The sequence below is a fragment of the Salvia miltiorrhiza genome, chromosome 8 (assembly GCF_028751815.1).
Source record: "Salvia miltiorrhiza cultivar Shanhuang (shh) chromosome 8, IMPLAD_Smil_shh, whole genome shotgun sequence".
Taxonomy (NCBI): Eukaryota; Viridiplantae; Streptophyta; class Magnoliopsida; order Lamiales; family Lamiaceae; genus Salvia; species Salvia miltiorrhiza.
Window position 1 is genome coordinate 33,089,764 of NC_080394.1, and position 19,224 is coordinate 33,108,987.

Sequence of the window (19,224 nt, forward strand, 5' to 3'; positions counted from 1 at the left end):
GTAAATGACACTTCTTGTCATTGACATCATAAAATTGTAAATGACACTATAATGTTTCAAAATGTTATAGTGTAATTTGTATAACTGAATAATGTCAATGTTTCAAAATGTTATAGTGTAATTTGTATAACTGAATAATGTCAATTATAGGCAGTGACATTTGTATAACTAAATAGTGTAATTTACATGATTTAAATCAAAATGCAGGTTAAAGTCTGAGTGCGGGTGTAATCCGATTCTACAGTGCACCCAATAGCACCTAAGTTTTTGTGTTCTGTTTAATTGTTTACCTATTTTTATAAACGAAAAATTAGTGTTGCTGATTATTTTGTTTCAAAATCTAAACAATTTAACAATTATCATCTAATTTCATGAAGAAAATGCATACTACCTAAAAAAATACTCTATCTTAACTATTTTTTTTCCATGTCATCGTTTTCAATTTTAGGGTGAAATTGATTTTTTATTTTTTTAATCTTTTAACCTATATAAATAATTAAATATTTTTTTAATTTTATTTATGTCTCAGTGAACATATTTTCAACTAACTTCCTATCCATATAATCATTTTACATGAAAACAATTTTTTATATATTTTGACGATAATTATTAAGTTTAGAATAAATTAATGTGGTTTAAGAACCTAATGTTATAAGTGTATTGTATGAGAGATTATTTTTTACCAAAAAAATATCATTATACTTTTGTAGTATTGATTCTCATGAAATCCAATATTTTAAGATAAATATAAATGCTAATTCAATTGAGCATTTATATTGAAAATGAGAACAAATTGTAGTCGTAATTTAATAGATCAGAAATAGAACTTGCTAGTATAAATAAAAATCAGCATTAATTATGTAAATAAATGTTGAAATTAATATTGAATTGTGTAAATTGATTAATTAAGGTTAAAATTGTAAATGACACTATAATGTTTCAAAATGTTATAGTGTAATTTGTATAACTGAATAATGTCAATTATAGGCAGTGACATTTGTATAACTAAATAGTGTAATTTACATGATTTAAATCAAAATGCAGGTTAAAGTCTGAGTGCGGGTGTAATCCGATTCTACAGTGCACCCAATAGCACCTAAGTTTTTGTGTTCTGTTTAATTGTTTACCTATTTTTATAAACGAAAAATTAGTGTTGCTGATTATTTTGTTTCAAAATCTAAACAATTTAACAATTATCATCTAATTTCATGAAGAAAATGCATACTACCTAAAAAAATACTCTATCTTAACTATTTTTTTTCCATGTCATCGTTTTCAATTTTAGGGTGAAATTGATTTTTTATTTTTTTAATCTTTTAACCTATATAAATAATTAAATATTTTTTTAATTTTATTTATGTCTCAGTGAACATATTTTCAACTAACTTCCTATCCATATAATCATTTTACATGAAAACAATTTTTTATATATTTTGACGATAATTATTAAGTTTAGAATAAATTAATGTGGTTTAAGAACCTAATGTTATAAGTGTATTGTATGAGAGATTATTTTTTACCAAAAAAATATCATTATACTTTTGTAGTGTTGATTCTCATGAAATCCAATATTTTAATATAAATATAAATGCTAATTCAATTGAGCATTTATATTGAAAATGAGAACAAATTGTAGTCGTAATTTAATAGATCAGAAATAGAACTTGCTAGTATAAATAAAAATCAGCATTAATTATGTAAATAAATGTTGAAATTAATATTGAATTGTGTAAATTGATTAATTAAGGTTAAAATTAATGCTACACTTTGGGCGGGAAAATAGTATAGGCATATTGGTTCCACTTTTATATATATATAGATACTAAGAGCATCTCCAACCGGGGGATCGAAGGGAGCCTCGATCCGGTGCGCCAAACTGCTGCCTGCGTTGGAGAACCGAGCTTATGAGAGGCCGTGTCCATTTAAAAAAAAATCGAAAATTTGATTATTTTTTTTTTCAAATTATAACAGCTGGAATTTATTTATTTATTAAAAAAATAAATTGGACCGTTGGCTTTAATTATTTTAAATATCTTTAATTTTATTTTAATTATTGTAATGTAGAATTTTAATTTTAATGAAATTTAAAATTTTAAAAATAAAAGTGTAGAAATGTGAATTTTGTGGAAATGAAGATCTAAGCACCCCTCTAAGACACAATGCATTGGAGAGGGATGTGTCTTAGGTGGGGATCACCATCTAAGACACCCCTCTAAGTCACTTGCATTGGAGATGCTCTAACTGAAGTATCATATGAAAAATGATAAATTTGATAAATATATATATATGATAAATATATATTTTATTATTATTTTTATTAAAATAAGATTTTATAAAAGAAAAACGAAAACCTAAACCCTTGAAAGCACAGCGAAGTAGACTAAGGGTCGAACCTCATTAAAACCTCAACTTGAGGAAAAAGAGTACTCGTCTAAAGAAGCGAAGAAAAACTGTGAGGGAGCGGAGTGAGACCACCTCAGAGACTCCGGCCTAACCATTGTCCCTAGATTGTCTCGGCTACCCAACACAGAAAAGAAAAAAAGAGAATAAACAAGAGCAGAAAACAAAAGAAACCAACAATAAGAGCAACAAAACTAAGTGTTATCCCAACCAAGCCAGCTCCTAAGAAAAGTGGGGAACTCTGAGTGATCAAGTAGCCTATTACTGCAGCCACCAGAAGACCAAAGCTCTAAAAAGAGCGAGACACGGCGTATCAACGACCAAAACTCGCCGGTCTCAAGAACTCGATGCCAAAAGGTGAAAACGCCAACGACGGAGCAACCAAACGAGGCCAAACTCACCAGCCCCAGCCTTGAGCTCACCCAAGTACTGAAAAAGAATAGGAAAGCAACCCAACAAAACAAGCCATTTCCCCAACGAACCTTGAAAACAAAATCAGCAACACAGACCCGCAAAGTGTACGAAGAAAGTCCCCAGCGAAAACTGGCCAAGAAACCCAGGAGATGCGCCTGCTAACCCCCCGAAAAATTCAAAATCTGCCACCTCTAACAAAACACGTAACCATTCCAAATCAAAAGCTCAGAAACGAGCGAGACACGGCGTATCAACGACCAAAACTCACCGTTCTCAAGAAAACTACGCCAAAAAGAGAAGACGCCTATTGCGAATAGAGCTGTCAAACCTTGCGGGCCGGCCCGGCCCGGCCCAACCCAATTGGCCTAGGCAATTTTTTGGGCCGGGTCGGGCCGGCCCAAAATTTCAGAGGGCCTTGAACATTGAAGCCCAGCCCGGCTCTATACGGGCCGCCGGGCGGGTCGGGCCAAAACGGGTCAAAAATTGATAAATTAATATATATATATATATAGTTCCAAAAATTAATAAATTAAATCAAATTTAAAGAAAAAGATTGAAGACAAATTAGATGAAACAAAAAGGACCTTAAACAATCTACATCTAAATTACGTAATTGACTAAAATTAAATGTAAACAAATATGACTAAAACTAAATGTAAACAATATGAATACAAGTAAAAAAACAAAAACTAATTGCAAAAACAACAAAAACAGAAAACGATTTATTCACAAATTAATTAATACAGTAATCAAATCAACTGGAATCAAATAACAACCACCAAAAATAAATAAATCTTTCAAGTAAAAATAATTTAATATTGATTGTTGATTGCTAATTTAAATCCTAAGTTAGGCTTCGACTCGTCATTGTCGTCAATTGAAGAAATGGACTTAGATTGGGTTGGGTCCATTGGAATTTGGGAGGAGATATAAATTTTCGAAATTTTCACCTTCTATATTGACGGGCCGATTTAGGCCCGAAAGCCCGGCGGGTTTTTTTGGCCCGCGGGCCGCATGGGCCAGGCCAGGGAGGCCCGGTTTTTTTTGGGCCTTGAAAATCCTAGCCCAGCCAGGCCAAAACTACGGGTGGGCCAGGTGGGCCCATCGGGCCAGGCCATTTTCGGCCCATTTTGACAGCCCTGATTGCGGAGCAACCAGACGAACCCAAACACTCCAGTCCTAGTCTGGAACTCGCCCAATTACTGAGGAAGAACCAGAAATCAGCCCAACCCAGAAGACCAAACCAAAGAGCCGTGAAAACAAGCTCAACAAAGCAAACCCGCCAAGTGTATGAAGAAAGACCCCTACGAAAAGAAGCCAAAAAAACTGAAAAACTAACCAACCCTCCGAAGATGGCTGTGAGTCAAGATGTCCAAGCAAACTGCATCTTTGATAATATCAATTTCAAACGGCCACCACCCCTCGGGCATCGAATTATGCGCAAGAATGTCAGCCACTTTATTTCCTTCTTTATAAATATGAGTAACATGAACATGAAGACACTTAAGAATCTCCAAAACTCTAACCCACAGCGTCGCAAACCTCCAAGGAACTGCCGAAGAGCCAGAGTGCAGCACCCGGACAATGTAAGTAGAGTCCGATTCAATCCACAAAAAGTTCCAGCCTTTAGAGTGAGCAATTTGAACGGCAATAATTACCGCCAAAAGCTCAGCTTCAAAAGCTTAACCGAGACCCCCTTTAATATGAAAACAACCCTTGACAGAACAAAATTTATCCCTAAAAACACCTCATGCAGCAATTTGCCCAGGCGCTCCAGAGGCCGACCCGTCCGTATTTACCTTAATCCAGTTATTGGTCGGAGGCCACCAATAAACATTAACAAAAGTTGGAGGGGAAGCCGCCCGAGGCCTAGCACCAATATTACGAAGAATTAACAAATCTGAGCAGGTGTTACTCATGTATCCAAGACGTTTAAAATTGCTTTCCAATTCCAGGAAAGAGGTTTTAACGTAAGCAAGAATACTCTTCGGATTAAACGACTTATCTTCAAAAATGCACTTATTTCGGTGAGTCCAAATTACCCACAACAAAGTAATAAGCCCAGCCTTCCAAAAACATTCAACTTGAGAGCTAAAAGTTTTATTCCAAGCAAAAACTAAGAAGCTATGAATGTCCGGAGCCCCCATATCCATAGATTGGTCGAACCAACCCAAGAAATCCCGCCAAACATGTTTAATCTGTTTACACGTCCAAAAAATATGATCCAGGGACTCATTATCATTGAAGCAGAAAACACTGTGATTAGGCATTATGAGACCATGCCGAATGAGCCTATCAAACGTCGACATCCTATTATGTAAAATACGCCAGCAAACCAAAGACCGCCGAAGAGGTCTCCCAAATCCACTTACCCTAACTCACATGAGGGAAACTATGGCAATGATGGGAAAAAGCCAAGGCAGAGGTGACATTCCCATGCAACGAAGGCTTCCAGTATCGAGCATCCTCAACATCTCCAACAGGCAGAAGAAGAATATCACAAACCACTTCCGGAAAATTATCCAAAAAAGACTGAGTAAAGTGCCAGACTCCCTGAAAATAAAAATCCGCAACAGAGTTGGTCAAGAAATCATGCATGTAACCCGGAACTTCGCATTTCTCCGCAATCTTGTACCCCAGCCAATCATCAGTCCAGAAATTGATGAACTCAGCCTTGCCAATAGAACAGTAAGAATCCCTTACTAAAGGCATAATTTCACTCCGAAGTCCGATCCAAACAGAGGAGGGAGTGACCACCGCTTTAGGCAAACCAAAAGCTTTAAGATATCTAGCTCTCATAATGTCAAAACCGAAGTCTTGACCATTGATAACACCCCAAGCCCTTTTCATGAGAAAGCTCTTATTCAATGTAGAGAATGAGCGGATACCAAGACCACCTTCCTCCTTAGTAGCACACATCCTTGCCCAAGCTACAGTACACGCCTGCCGCTTATCAGCATCCCCAGACCAAATGAAATTTCTGCACTTCGAATCCAACTCTTTTAGAAGCGACTTCGGCCATCTATAAATCATCATTGAATGCGTGAGGGAACTTTGGATAACCGAAGTGACAAGACAGACCCTCCCAGCCATCGAAAGATGTCGTCCCCTCCATTTAGCGAATTTCTGAATTATCCGATCATGAATCTGCCTGAGATAAGACGCACGGACACGTCCAATGAAAAGTGGAACTCCAAGATAAGTAAAGGGAAGAGAGCCTTTCTGAAAATTGACCACCCTTTCAATAGCTTGACACAAACGAGTAGAAACTTTATCATAGAAGAAAACGTTGGATTTTTCAGGGCTATAAATTTGGCCTGAAATTCCCCTATAGAAATCCAAAATTTTCTTAATGGTTTTGGTGTTTTCCACCAAGGCACGACAAAAAACTAAAATGTCGTCTGCATAAAGAAGATGAGTGGGTAAGAGACGACCCCGAACCATCTTCATAGACGTTAGATGCCCGGACTTCACACAATTGTGAAAAAGAATACTCAGCACATCTTCCGCAATTCCAAACAAAATCGGAGAGAGCGGATCTCCCTGTCTCACCCCTCGAGAGCAAGTAAAATACCCATGAGTAGCACCATTATATCTAATGGAAAGTCTAGCCGAACGAAGCAGAATATCAATCCAGGAGATAAACTGATGAGCAAAACCACCAACTTTCAGAACAGCCAAAAGAAAATCCCATCTGAGAGTGTCAAAAGCCTTTTTAATGTCAATCTTGCACGCCATATTTTGACCACCAGAAGTCCGTTTCATACAATTAATCCCCTCCGTACCAAGCATGATGCAATCATGTATACAACGACTACTAATAAAACCAAACTGGTTCTTCGTCACATACTTCGCAGCCACCGTACTAAGGCGAGTGGCTAAGATCTTAGGAATGATCTTATAGATGAAATTAGACAGAACAATCGGACGAAGATCCGAAACCGAATGAACCACCTCTTTTTTCGGCAAAAGCACCATAACGTTAGCATTGTAGCCAGTGGAAAGATAGGATTTGCGAAAAAAAGTTTGAACGGCACACCAAATATCAGCCTTGATCACGCTCCAATAAGTATGAAAAAACTTCCCAGAGAAGCCATCTGCACCAGGAGAGCTGCTCGCCTCCATACCAAACACCGTAGCCATGATCTCGTCCTCATTTGGAACCCTAGTAAGGAGCCCATTATGGAAATCATCCACAACCGGGTCAATAACCCCCTCAATAGCAGCCATCTCCAAATCATCGTGTTGCTCTTCCTGAAAAGGAGTAGAGAAGTAATCCACACTATGTTGGCTAATAATATTCTGATCATAAACCACACTATCATCAATAGTGAGATGAGAAATCAAATGCGGCTTCTGCTTATGTTTTAGCATCGTGTGGAAAAATTTAGTATTGTGATCTTCGTCCTTAAGCCAATTCACTCTACTTTTCTGCTGCAACAAACTGCTCTTCCTGGAAATAGCAACATTAATCTGAGCCTGAATCCCCACTTCCTTATCAAACAAAGCCTCAGTATAACCATGAATAGCAATCTGATTCTGAACCTCCAGCAAATCGCTTTGCTTCTCGGCTAACAACCTCTCCACTCTACCAAAAACATTTTTATTCCACTCTTTCAGGACTGTCCTAAGCCTTTTCAATTTCCTCATTACCTTATATATAGGACAGTTGCTATCCACCTCCTGAGACCAGGAAACAGCCACCGTATCAAGAAAACTCTCATGTGTCGTGCACATCTGCAGAAACCGAAACAAGCGAGGACTCTGCTGCAAATTCTTAATGCACCTCAGGAGAAGAAGAGAATGGTCTGAAGTAATTCTGGAGAGAGCCTACGTATAAGTAGAATCCCAAAAATCCGAAAATTTCTCAGAGAACAGCCCTCTATCAATGGTGGACTCCACGTGGGTAAGCATAAAACGGCGGCCCGACCAAGTGAATTTCAAACCAACATTCGGCGGCTCAATAAAACCCATAGCTTCAATAAAACTACAGAACTCTTGACAAGTAGTAACACTAGGAAGGCAGGCACTACTCTGTTCATGAGCGCCTTTCATCGCATTGAAATCACCCATAAACACCGTTGGACCATTAATATGATCAAGCAAATCAATCCAAAGCTGTCTTCTGTCAGTATGAGTACTAGCTCCATGTATGATGGCAAACTTGAAGCAAAAATTACTCCAGGAACAATCTAAAATGACCACATGCTCAAAAGAGATAATAACATTAGCAATCATATCCGGATGAACAAAACACCAAATATTTGAACGCTTCCCCAATCTGCGATTTTGATGAAGAGGGATAAGATTTAAGGAATGCCAAAAAGAAAAAGGAGTTTTAGAGAACTTAGCTTTAGGTTCTAAAATTCCCATAATTAAGGGATTAAAAGAGCGACAATGCTCTTTAAGAATCTGTTTAGATTCGTCCGAGAGGCCCCGAACGTTCCAAACCAGACAATTCATGACAAACTAAAATTGTCTTGTGGATTGGGCATCACCCAACTCCTCTTCGGTAGCCCAACTTTTAGCAGAAACATTGTCCTTAGTTCTAGCCTTTGACGTGTTGCCCGGTAAAAGAGCATACTCCCTCGGATTGTGTCCCATATCAATGGCGGCCGATAATTTTTAGAAATGTAATCCTCCGATTTTGAAGCTTGTTTAGACTGTTCTGATCTCCTCAATCTGCCCTTAATACTCTCCTCTGGATTGACATGTTTTTTCACGGCTTTTCCCGTAGGCCGTCCTCTTTTTTTTCTGTAGGTGGAACCAGCGAATTCTTCAACTCTTGAGTCACCCTATTCGCCCTAATCAGCTCATCCATTTTCTGCATCCTCCTATCCGCCTCAATCAGGACCAAATTATCCTTGTCTTGAGTATCTTGATCCGGAATATCCCCTTCCGCTGACACCGCCTCATCATCCTTCGTGCTAGGTACAAGAGCCGCCTGCAGGAGATTCGGACCTCTGACGTCCTCCTCCTGCATATCCTGCTCCTCTTCTTCCGAAAGCTCCTCCTCAGAATCCTCTGTGTGAACCTCCTCATCTTCCAAAATCAGAGCATCAAAAGAGTTTCCAAAAGTTTGAATCTTTTCCACTTCTCTAGGTTTCCAACTCTTGAGAGGTTTTTCCATGATCTCAGATGCCACATTTTGTTTTTTATGTTCCACAACCTTCGCATCGTTCTTATGATCATCAACCTTCTTGTGCTTATTATCATTATCCAATTTTTTGCATTTATCAACGGAATGGCCAGTAATCTTGCACTTGTTGCAAAAAAGAGGCAGTTGTTCGTAACCAAACTCCACGTAAAATGGCCCATCATCACAATTGATCAGCAAAGTCTCAATAAGAGGCGACCTTAAGTCAATTTCAATAAAAATCCGTGCAAAACGACCAAACTCTCCAACCGCCGAAGCATTATCAACACGAATTGGCAGACCAAGGTGTCGACCAATTCCTGTTATTATTTTCGGATGCCAACACTCCATCGGTAAGTTATAAATACGGACCCAAACTTGACAAATGGAAGAGATTTCTCGATAAGGATCAATTTTTTTTACCTAATCACGTATACGCATCGTTCCAGTAGAAAGATCCCAAACCGTATGAGCCTTAGCCTTGGTTTTGTCATCAGCAGAAGTGAATTTACAAGTATAAAACCCCTTACTCATGGGAATGAGGTTCCAGCTTCCCGAGATTTGCCAAAGTTCTTGTAGCTCGTGTTTTAACTCCATTTAAGGGCGTGACTTATCCCCCTTACGTAACATTAATCTGCCAATAATGGAATGTTGGAAAGTGGCGACCTGTTGCTGATAAAGATCAGAAGGTATATTAAGGGCAAAAACTTCGCCTTGCTTAACCGGTTTTAGAGCGAAAAACTTGTGCGCCGGAAGATCTGGCTTTCTTATCGGACGCGGCGCCGCGATAGCAGAATACAACGGTTTAGTAGAGACCGCATGCTCACGAATCTGTTCCTGAGGGTTAGTCTTTTCATGCAGAATCCTAGGGAAAACCCTAGGCAAAATTCTAGGCGATCCCTCGTTAGCCGAAGAAGCACCGAAAGGAGCCGCATCAAAATTGATAGAAATCTTCGGCATGATCTGGCTGGGATGCCCACGAAGATGAATGGAGACAGTGTGAGTAGTTGGCCGATCAGCAACCCCAGAGTTTCCATGTTCCGTCATCCCTTGAAGCAACCCATCAGGCAAGCCGTCAGTAGCCTGAGTAGATGTCACACGACTATGTGACTGAACTGGAGAGACCATCGTGGAAAGAGCCGGCACCGAAAAAAGGCGGCGATAACTAGGGTTTCTTCTCAAGAGAGAGATACCGTATCATATATATATATATATATATATATACATATATATATATTTATCATATATATATATATATATATAGCAAAAATTTATTTTTCACAATTCATACCTTTATACAGCGAATTCATACGTGGTCTACATAAAATTCATACATTAAAAATTGCTCTTATTTCTTATTTTAAGATGTTATATATATATATATATATATATATATATATATAGGGTTGGGTTCCGGTAGTATCCAAGCTTATAATAGATCCGTAGATCCAAATCTAGACCACACATTTATGACATGTGGCGCATCAAGATGGTGACACGTGGCAAGGAACTTCCAAGCATTCCAAGGCAAAATCTGGAGGGGTAAAATTGGAATGTAATTTTCGGATTTAATAATTAAAAAAATATATATTTTTTTTAGATTTTCTCAAAATAGATATATTTTAGATGCATATAGTTTCACACAAAGATGCATAAAGTTTTCACATGAAATGCATAACTTTGAACAGAAAAATGCATTTAATTTTTCCAGTTTTGGTATTTTCACCACCCCACCCCATACCACCCCGAATCCAGCCCACACCACCCCCCAACCCTCCCCATTACCACCCCCCAAAAATAGGCATGTTTCACATGCATATAAAATCAAACAAAAATGCATAAAGTTTTCACATAAAAACGCATTAAATTATACAAAAAATGCATTTCATTTTAATAAATCTGGTAGTTTCGCCACCCCACCCCTGCCCCACCCCCCACCCCCCACCCCTTCCCCCCCCCCAATTTTTTTTTTTTCAAAAACTGATTTTCTGATTGCTGACCCACCCCCCCACCCCCCCCCCCCCCCCCATTTTTTTTTTCAAAAACTGATTTTCTGATTGCTGACCCACCCCCCACCCCAAAAAAAAACTTATTTGTAGTTAATGTTTATGGATTTTCATGTAATAATATATGCATTTTATTGTTCTTGATCATGCATTCTTCTTTTTTATATACACACGTTTTATAATATTTTATTTTAGGGTATAGGGTTAGGGTTTAGTGTTTAGGTTTTTAGTGTTTAGGTTTTTAGTGTTTAGGATTTAGTGTTTAGGGTTTAGTTTTTAGGGTTTAGTGTGTAGTGTTTAGTTTTTAGGGTTTAGGGTTTAGGGTATAGGGTTTAGGGTTTAGTGTTTAGGATTTAGTGTTTAGGTTTTTAGTGTTTAGGATTTAGTGTTTTGGGTTTAGGGTTTAGGGTTTAGGGTTTAGTGTGTCGTGTTTTCGTGTTTAGGGTTTAGTGTTTAGGGTTTCGTTTTAGGGTTTAGTGTTTCGGGTTTCGTTTTTAGGGTTTCGTTTTTCGGGTTTCGTCTGTCGTGTTTTTCGTGTCTCGGTTTTCGTGTTTCTCTTTCTTTTCGGGTTTGCGTTTTCGTCTTTCGGGTTTCCTGTTTCGCTTTTCGTGTTTTCGTGTTTCGGGTTTCGTTTTTCGGTTTTCGTGTGTCGTTTTTTCGTGTCTCTCGGTTTTCGTGTTTTCGTCTTTCTTTTCGGGTGTTTGCAAAATTTTTGTCGTTTGTTTTATTGCATTTTCATGTAATAATATATGCATATCAGTATATGAAATTATGCATCCCCAAAATTAAAAAAAATTGAAAATTAAAATTTTTTTGGGGGAAGGGGGGTGGGTGGGGTGGGGGTGGGTCAGTCGGTCGAAAATCAGTTTTTGAAAAAATTAAAAAAAAATTTGGGGGGGGGTGGGTGGGGGGGGTGGGTCAGCAATCAGAAAATCAGTTTTTGAAAAAAAAAATTGGAGGGGGTGGGTGGGGGTGGGGGTGGGTCAGCAATCAGAAAATCAGTTTTTGATAATAAAAAAAAAAATTGGGTGAGGGGGGTGGGGTGGGGGGGTGGGGGGTGGGGGTGGGGGTGGGGCAGGGGTGGGGTTCAGGGGTGTGAAGGGGTGGGGTGGGGTGAAATCTTATGCATATTTATACGAAACTGTATGCATTTTTATATGAACTTTCATGCATTTTCGTATTAAACTTTATGTATCTAAAATATATCTATTTTGAGAAAATCAATTTTTTTTAATTATTAAATCCGAAAATTACATTCCAATTTTACCCCTCTCCAGATTTTGCCTTGAAATGCTTGGAAGCTTCTTCCCACGTGTCACCATCTTGATGCGCCACATGTCATAAATGTGTGGTCTAGATTTGGATCTACAGATCTATTATAAGCTTGGATACTACCGGAACTCAACCCTATATATATATATATATATATATATATATATATATATATATATATATATATATATATATATATATATATACATACACAATTTAAGTCATTATATTTTTCAATCGCGAATCGACTCAAGATAAAATTTGACAAGTACATTTTGACTACATAAATAAATAACTACTTTAAATTTGTTGTGAGATTCTAATTTGATATACTCGTAATTTTACTGATACGCATATATACAATATGGGTTGGGTTCTAGTGAGATTGTTTGTTGGGAACTTAATGAAATACCCTAACCCTAATTTTGATGATACCAAAATCCTTAAGTTTTTTTTGTAATAGACTATAATCTTTTGAACTCAACTGTTAGGGTTTTCTTTATAATTTTTCTAGTGTTCTGAAGACTGAAGACCGGAGGATTAAAGACTGAAGAACTCAACTGAAGTTGCAAATTAAAGGCAAAAGTCAAAAACTGATATTTGACTTAATTGGAGAATCAGTTATGACTGATTCATCAAATGCTGCGGACTGATACTAAAGTCAAGTATCAGTTGATATTCTTCCTCGAACTGAACCTCCAACGTTAAAAGGAAGCTACGCACTTCCAAGTACAGCTGCATTAAATGCAGAGATATTGAGGATCGGCCTTTTCTCTGCAGAGCCTTCCTTTTTTGTGATTACTTTTCAGAGGGACTCTACCTACTGCATCTGAGAAGACCTTTCTCACCAAATTAAGGAACCTCGAAGATTGAAGCCTCAACCAGGATTTGAATATCTCACAACGGATGAAATCTTGAAGATCATCTCCGCCAACGGATATATTCAAAGCCTCTCCTATAAATAGCGCTCGAGGATCACTTCAATCAACACCGATTCAAAAGCTCAAGCTGAAACGCTGCCAAAGTTGCATCTCAACCATTCCAAGCAATTCAACAATTTGAATCGAAGAAGAGAATCAACAAAGCCAAAATCAGAATACTGATTACTCACATTCTCTTAGGACCTTAGGCATATATCTTGTTTCATTCTAAGCCTAAGTTTCGATTACTGAAGAGCTTGTTCTTCGTAATCTAGTTGGTACTTTGAACCTCATTTTCAACTGACCGAAAAAAGTGTTTGAGTAGTGTGGAGTTCAGACCAGTGTTCTGACTCCAAGAGATCTTAGTGCCCAGTGCGCGCTAAGTGTGTTTGAGAAATCCAACCCAGTGTGTTGGTGCTGAAACGTGTGTTTTCAGTTCAATGTTTGTTGTGCACCCGCAAGCACAAGCCCAGAGTGTTTGTCAGTGTGATCTACTGACCGTGGATGTAGGAACTTGTTCCGAACCACGTAAAATTTCATTTGTCGATTATCGCTTTCAGTTTTACTTTCCTAACTGTGCACAAACGTTCTTAACTGAAACTGATTAATTGCAAAGTGAAACATTAACCTGACAACGTGTATCAAAAATGCTTTTTCAAAAGATAAAGTTTTTCGCTGCGTGTGTTATTAGTATAATTGATAATTCTTCAGATAGTCAGTAAGATTCATAACACTTCTGTGTTCAATCCAAGACTGAAGCTCTACGAGTGTATCGGTCTTCAACCTTACGTTGACTGGTTCGTCAGTCTTACTTTCCAGTATCAGTTAACTGTTAAAGGTTGTATTGTGTTTGATTTTGAAAAGCTGCTGATTAGGCGTATTTATACGCATTTATTTTGGGGATTTTAGTATGATTTATGTGCTTAATTCGTGTTAAATATCATCTTTAGGATATAAATTCTGATCTTATATGATTTTTGATGGTATTTGTTAGGTTTTGAAGAAAAGACTTGCTTTTGAGAAGAATTTTGAAGCTGAAGAATGAAAGTTGTGTTCCAAGTGGCAAGAATAACAGAGAATTTGGGCTGACATTAGTTTTCTATTTGTTTTGCTAAGAGCACTCCCAGCAGATCACCTAAATGCATCACTAACTTTAAATTTAGGCTAAAACAATTGAAAATGAGATAAAAAATGCAACCAGCAGATCCCCTAAATTGAATGGGGCCCATAAAAATTTTTACACCTACCTAAATTCAATCTTAAATTTACACCCACCCTAAATTTATTTTAAGCTTATAATTTGTAGGGCCCACACATAATTATTGTTTTTATGTAGAAAATAGGAGATCTGGTGTATGCATTTATAAAATCGAGATCCTAAAATTAAATAGGGAAGCTTTAGGGAGGAATATAGGAGCATAATTTTGGGATTTCTGCTGGGAGTGCTCTAAGGGCTATACGCCATTTAGGCTTTATTAGGTTAGATTAATTTTGTTTATTTAACTAAGGCCCATGGCATGCGCCACTTTTATTGGTTTCACTAGTAGATTAGGTTATTTAGTTTTTTCCTTAAATATATATATGTGATAGACGCATACTTAGAAAAAAGGGGGAGGACACATATGAGACGCCACTTTTTGGAGAGCAGCTTGGGGGCGTGACTTTCAACAGTTCAATTCAAGTTCTTTTCTTCTTTATTTCTCGCAATTATTTGTTTATTTTATTTGATTTATTTTGTTATGTGTTCTAGCTAATTTCTTTTATTCCAGTAACGATTAGGGAAACACTAGCAATATTATTCTGTGAGATCTAATTTGTTCTTATACTTTATTTTATGCTTGCATCTGTTATTCTCCGTGTTTATCATCATTCATTGTTTTAATCCATTAGGTAGTGCGCAATATTTAGTGGGTTAGAATTAATTATACAGCCAATTGAACCGGCCATTCGTAATCGTGGTTTAGGTTTGATTAGTGGTAAATTGACACATCAGGGTCAAGGGAAAAGCAGTCTTAATTCAATAATCCTGCGTCAGAGTTTATTGGTTTTGAATCGGGTTTCTCTAGAAATTAATGTTGTCGGCTCATTAAATCTATAGAGCGTTTCTTACGGTTGTCAGTCGATTAGGGTAGTAATTAGTGAAGCGTCTTCCTAATTACCAAATAATTAAGGAGAAAAAAGATCACGTCAGAAACGTCTTCGGTGGTTATAACTGGTTTGCTTGCATGAATTAAAGTTATATTTGCATCAATGATCAGAATAATTAAGCTAGGGTGGACTTAATTGATTGTTGGAATCTTTTATTAATTGATGGAATTTTCTATTTATTTATTTAGGATTAGAACCTTTGCAATTCTTATAGGTTTTATTTATTTATTTCTATTTTAATATTTTCATATATTTTCCCCATAAATCTCGTTTGTTTAGTTACTTTGCAGGTTGAATTTTAGGAGAATTCTCGCCGATCCCTTGGGAGACGATTTTGCTTACTGCTGTCTGCGCAGTGTGGGCATACCGGCTGACTGCCGGATATTTTTGGTGTAAAACGACGCACCAAATTTTTGGTGTAAGATTCATAACACTTCTCTGTTCAATCCAAGACTGAAGCTCTACGAGTGTATCAGTCTTCAACCTTACGTTGACTGGTTCGTCAGTCTTACTTTCCAGTATCAGTTAACTGTTAAAGGTTGTATTGTGTTTGATTTTGAAAAACTGCCTTTAGGTATATTCCCTCTCCCCCATACACCTATTCTAGACCTTCCGGGACCCAACAATTGGTATCTGAGCTGGTTGTTCGCAAGAACGTTCGCTTTGACCCGGTTCTACTGAACTAGATCCTCTCTGGAAGGATTGTTAAAAAGTTTTCAAGTCTTAAAATCTTTACTTTTTTTTGTGCTACTTGTGTTCTTTAACTGTCATTTTTCTTTTCTTTGAACTATGGAAACTAACCACAGCAGAGTTTCGTCACTCCCAAAGTTCACCATTGAAAAATATGATATTTGAAGATTTCGGCTGGAAAGCTATCTCGTCGCCCAACACTGCTGAATGTGGGAAGTCATCACGAAAGGGTCAATCATCATTACAGAGATAGTCAAGAGAACTCCACTTGATCCTATCAAAGATCCTTACGACGAACAAATGATCAAAGACAAGGCCGACTTCACCACCAAAGAAAGAAAACAAGATGAATTGGATAATCTTGTTAAGAGCATCATCTCCGAAACAGTCCCGGACAAATATGTCACCAAGATCATCAAGAGCAGGACTGCAAAGGAGATGGGGGTCATCCTTGAAGCAATGTGCATCGGATCGGAAGAGATAAATGAGAATAAGCTATCAATAGCTTGTCAAAAGTTCAACTCCTTCCTCATGCTAAAAAACGAATCAGTCGAAGAGATGGAGCATAGATTTAACCAAATACTGAACGAGGTTCAGTCCATCTCAAAGGACAAGTACACACAACGAGAAATCAACCTGTAGATTCTACGAGCACTTCCACGAGGCGAATGGCAAATCTACGCAGTCGCCCATCAAAACAAATTCGGATTCAACGTGCTTCCGACCAACAAGCTCTTCTCGGATCTCGTGGTAAATGAATTCGATATTTAGAGAAATCGAGAAACCAAGAAGGCCGAAAGATCAGACGAAGAAGCTCCATCGATATCAAAAGGAGTTGCGCTGAAGGCCTCAGCAAAGGAAAGCAAGAAACAGTCGAGGGAAACGACTGAACTGAAGCCAGAGGATTTCTTCAGTCAACATGCTTTGTTGACTGAAAGATTCAACAAGATGGAATCCAAGTTTCGTAGATATAGGAAGTTTCACAAGAAGCACTACCAGGATAAAGAGAGAGAGCAGAAGTCCAGACACTCCACAGACAGAAGCGGAGAGAAGAAGTCTTCCGCGATTGACCTCAAAGACGTGAAATGTTTTGAATGCGGAAAGAAAGAGCACTTACAAATCAGAATGCCCTGAATTGACGCAAGAAGAGCGCAAGGAATTAAGAGCCAAGAGGGATCGCATGAATGTGAGGAGGAAGGCAATGGTAGCTGAAGATGCTGGATCTTCAAAATATGCATCTAGATCGTCAGCCTTCAACTCCACTAGCTCAAACAACGAGAGCCAAGCCCTCATGGCCAAAGATACTGAAAGCATGGCTGAAAGCTCAAGTGACAGCTATGACAACGGGAAGAAAATAGTCGCAGAGAATACGGCTGACTCATCAAGTCATGTGCTAAAGAGTATACTGTAGAGTGCAAAGTAAATCATATCTTTAGTTTGTTCAGAGGCAGTATTGTCTATCAAGAATATATGCAATAGTATAGAAGAGTTTTTGAAGTGTTTTTAGCGGACACTGGTAAACGTAGTCAAAATGCTGAAGCAAACTTCCATTTTAGATATTCGATTTCTTGTTTCTTAGTATTATCTATCAAAGCTTTTTTCTACAATAAACTGATTCATGAACCAATTTAAGTTCTAATCCCAATATCTCCATTAATAATGACAGGATTAGTTGTTTTATTTAGAATACATAAATCTTCGTTTAGTCCCCTTACGTGGACAATCTTTGTACACTTAAAAATTTGAGACTTTTCTTTGAAATTCAAGCGCCTGCAAAATAAAAAAGTTATAAATAAGTTGTAAAATACATAACTTGATAACTGAAGAACCATTGAGAACATCAAATTTTCAACCAATCAAAATTTAAAATCGAAGTATCAAGTAATAAAAATACAGAATCGATCTTTCCTTCTTGATGACCAGAAAATGCAGTAGGAACAGAGATATATCCATCTTTAGCTTCAATAACTAATAAAACAGAAGAGTCGGAATACAAGTGAATAAGTGTATAGTTTATTGTCCCACTCTAATATATAGCTGAATTTATAATCATCCCATCACAGCAAGAACAGGAAGCATAATCCATTCACGTATAAATGGATAAAAAAAAATATTCACTTTCCACTTCGCAAAAATCTTTATCTCCACCAACGATTGCTTAAGAGTAATTGGATCCAAATCTGCACTCATAGCCTTCAACAACAAAACAAATGTCCAGCATTGAAAGAGAGAGATCTAGTCCTTTGTGTTCTCTTACTTCTACCTTTCTTAACGGTCTCCTCGGTGGGATCTTGCGATGTGGTTACACCAAGATGCCTAAATGGAGGTTCGAGTAATCACTGGGATTGCAGTGCAGTTGAGCATCTGACGTGAAGAACCGAGATTGAATAACTGGGAAAGAACTGCAATTAGCAAATCAAACAATAAATTAAATTTGCTTTCGAAAGTTTGAATTTTCTTATACAGAGACTACATTAGGAATAAAGTGGCAGGATTAAAGTTCGTCTTCTATGAAAGAAAAATATCACAATTGAAACATTGTGTACCAACTTCATTGCACCAACAAACAGTAAAAATATTATTCTCTTAACTTAATCACAAAGAGCAATTTCCCTCCCTCAGCTGCCACGGGTCCAGCAGAGGCACAGAGACGGTCCTGTTCCTGATCCTCTTCTGGGAAACTTTGAGAGCCTTCTTCGCCCAGCACGTGTTTTTAACATCACGAAGGCGTACCCTTTCGCAGCCTGGTGTTCTTGTCGGTGATTAGCATCCCAGCCTAGCCCGAACACGATTTTGGGGTCCTTCGCCGCTGCCTCTTTGAGAATGTCTATGATTTGGCATTTTCCGAAGGGTTCCAATAATTCATGGAGGGCGCTTTGACGCCTCGTTCTCTCCTTCTTCTTCATTTGAACAAGATTGTTCTTATTCTGATTCAGAATCCGATGATACAAATCCATGGCTTCGGCATTAATTCAAAATATCAACCAAATGATTCAAAAGGAGAATAATGTAGAACTCAAGAAAAATCAACAATGACTACAAACTGTGTCCTTCCTTCGAACAGTAAAGAAAGTCTTGATCTCATGGATTTGGTTTGGCGCTATGTAAATAAGTTATTTACAAATATTTTAGTTGGGGCTATATAGATAGATAATGAGAGTATACGTGATGTTATTTCAAATTATTTAACTTTGTTAATTAATTATAAGGATATAATAATATAATTATAATTATTTTA

The 19,224-nt window shown here is 37.7% G+C and overlaps 1 long non-coding RNA gene across 1 annotated transcript; it reads right to left on the reverse strand.

Moving 5' to 3' along the window:
* Window positions 1–17,829: 17,829 nt before the first annotated feature.
* Window positions 17,830–19,139, reverse strand: LOC130997797 (uncharacterized). Its single transcript, XR_009093191.1, has 2 exons — window positions 18,578–19,139; window positions 17,830–18,388 (listed from the first exon to the last, which is right to left on the reverse strand). It is a non-coding gene; the product is annotated as an uncharacterized LOC130997797 (long non-coding RNA).
* Window positions 19,140–19,224: the final 85 nt, after the last annotated feature.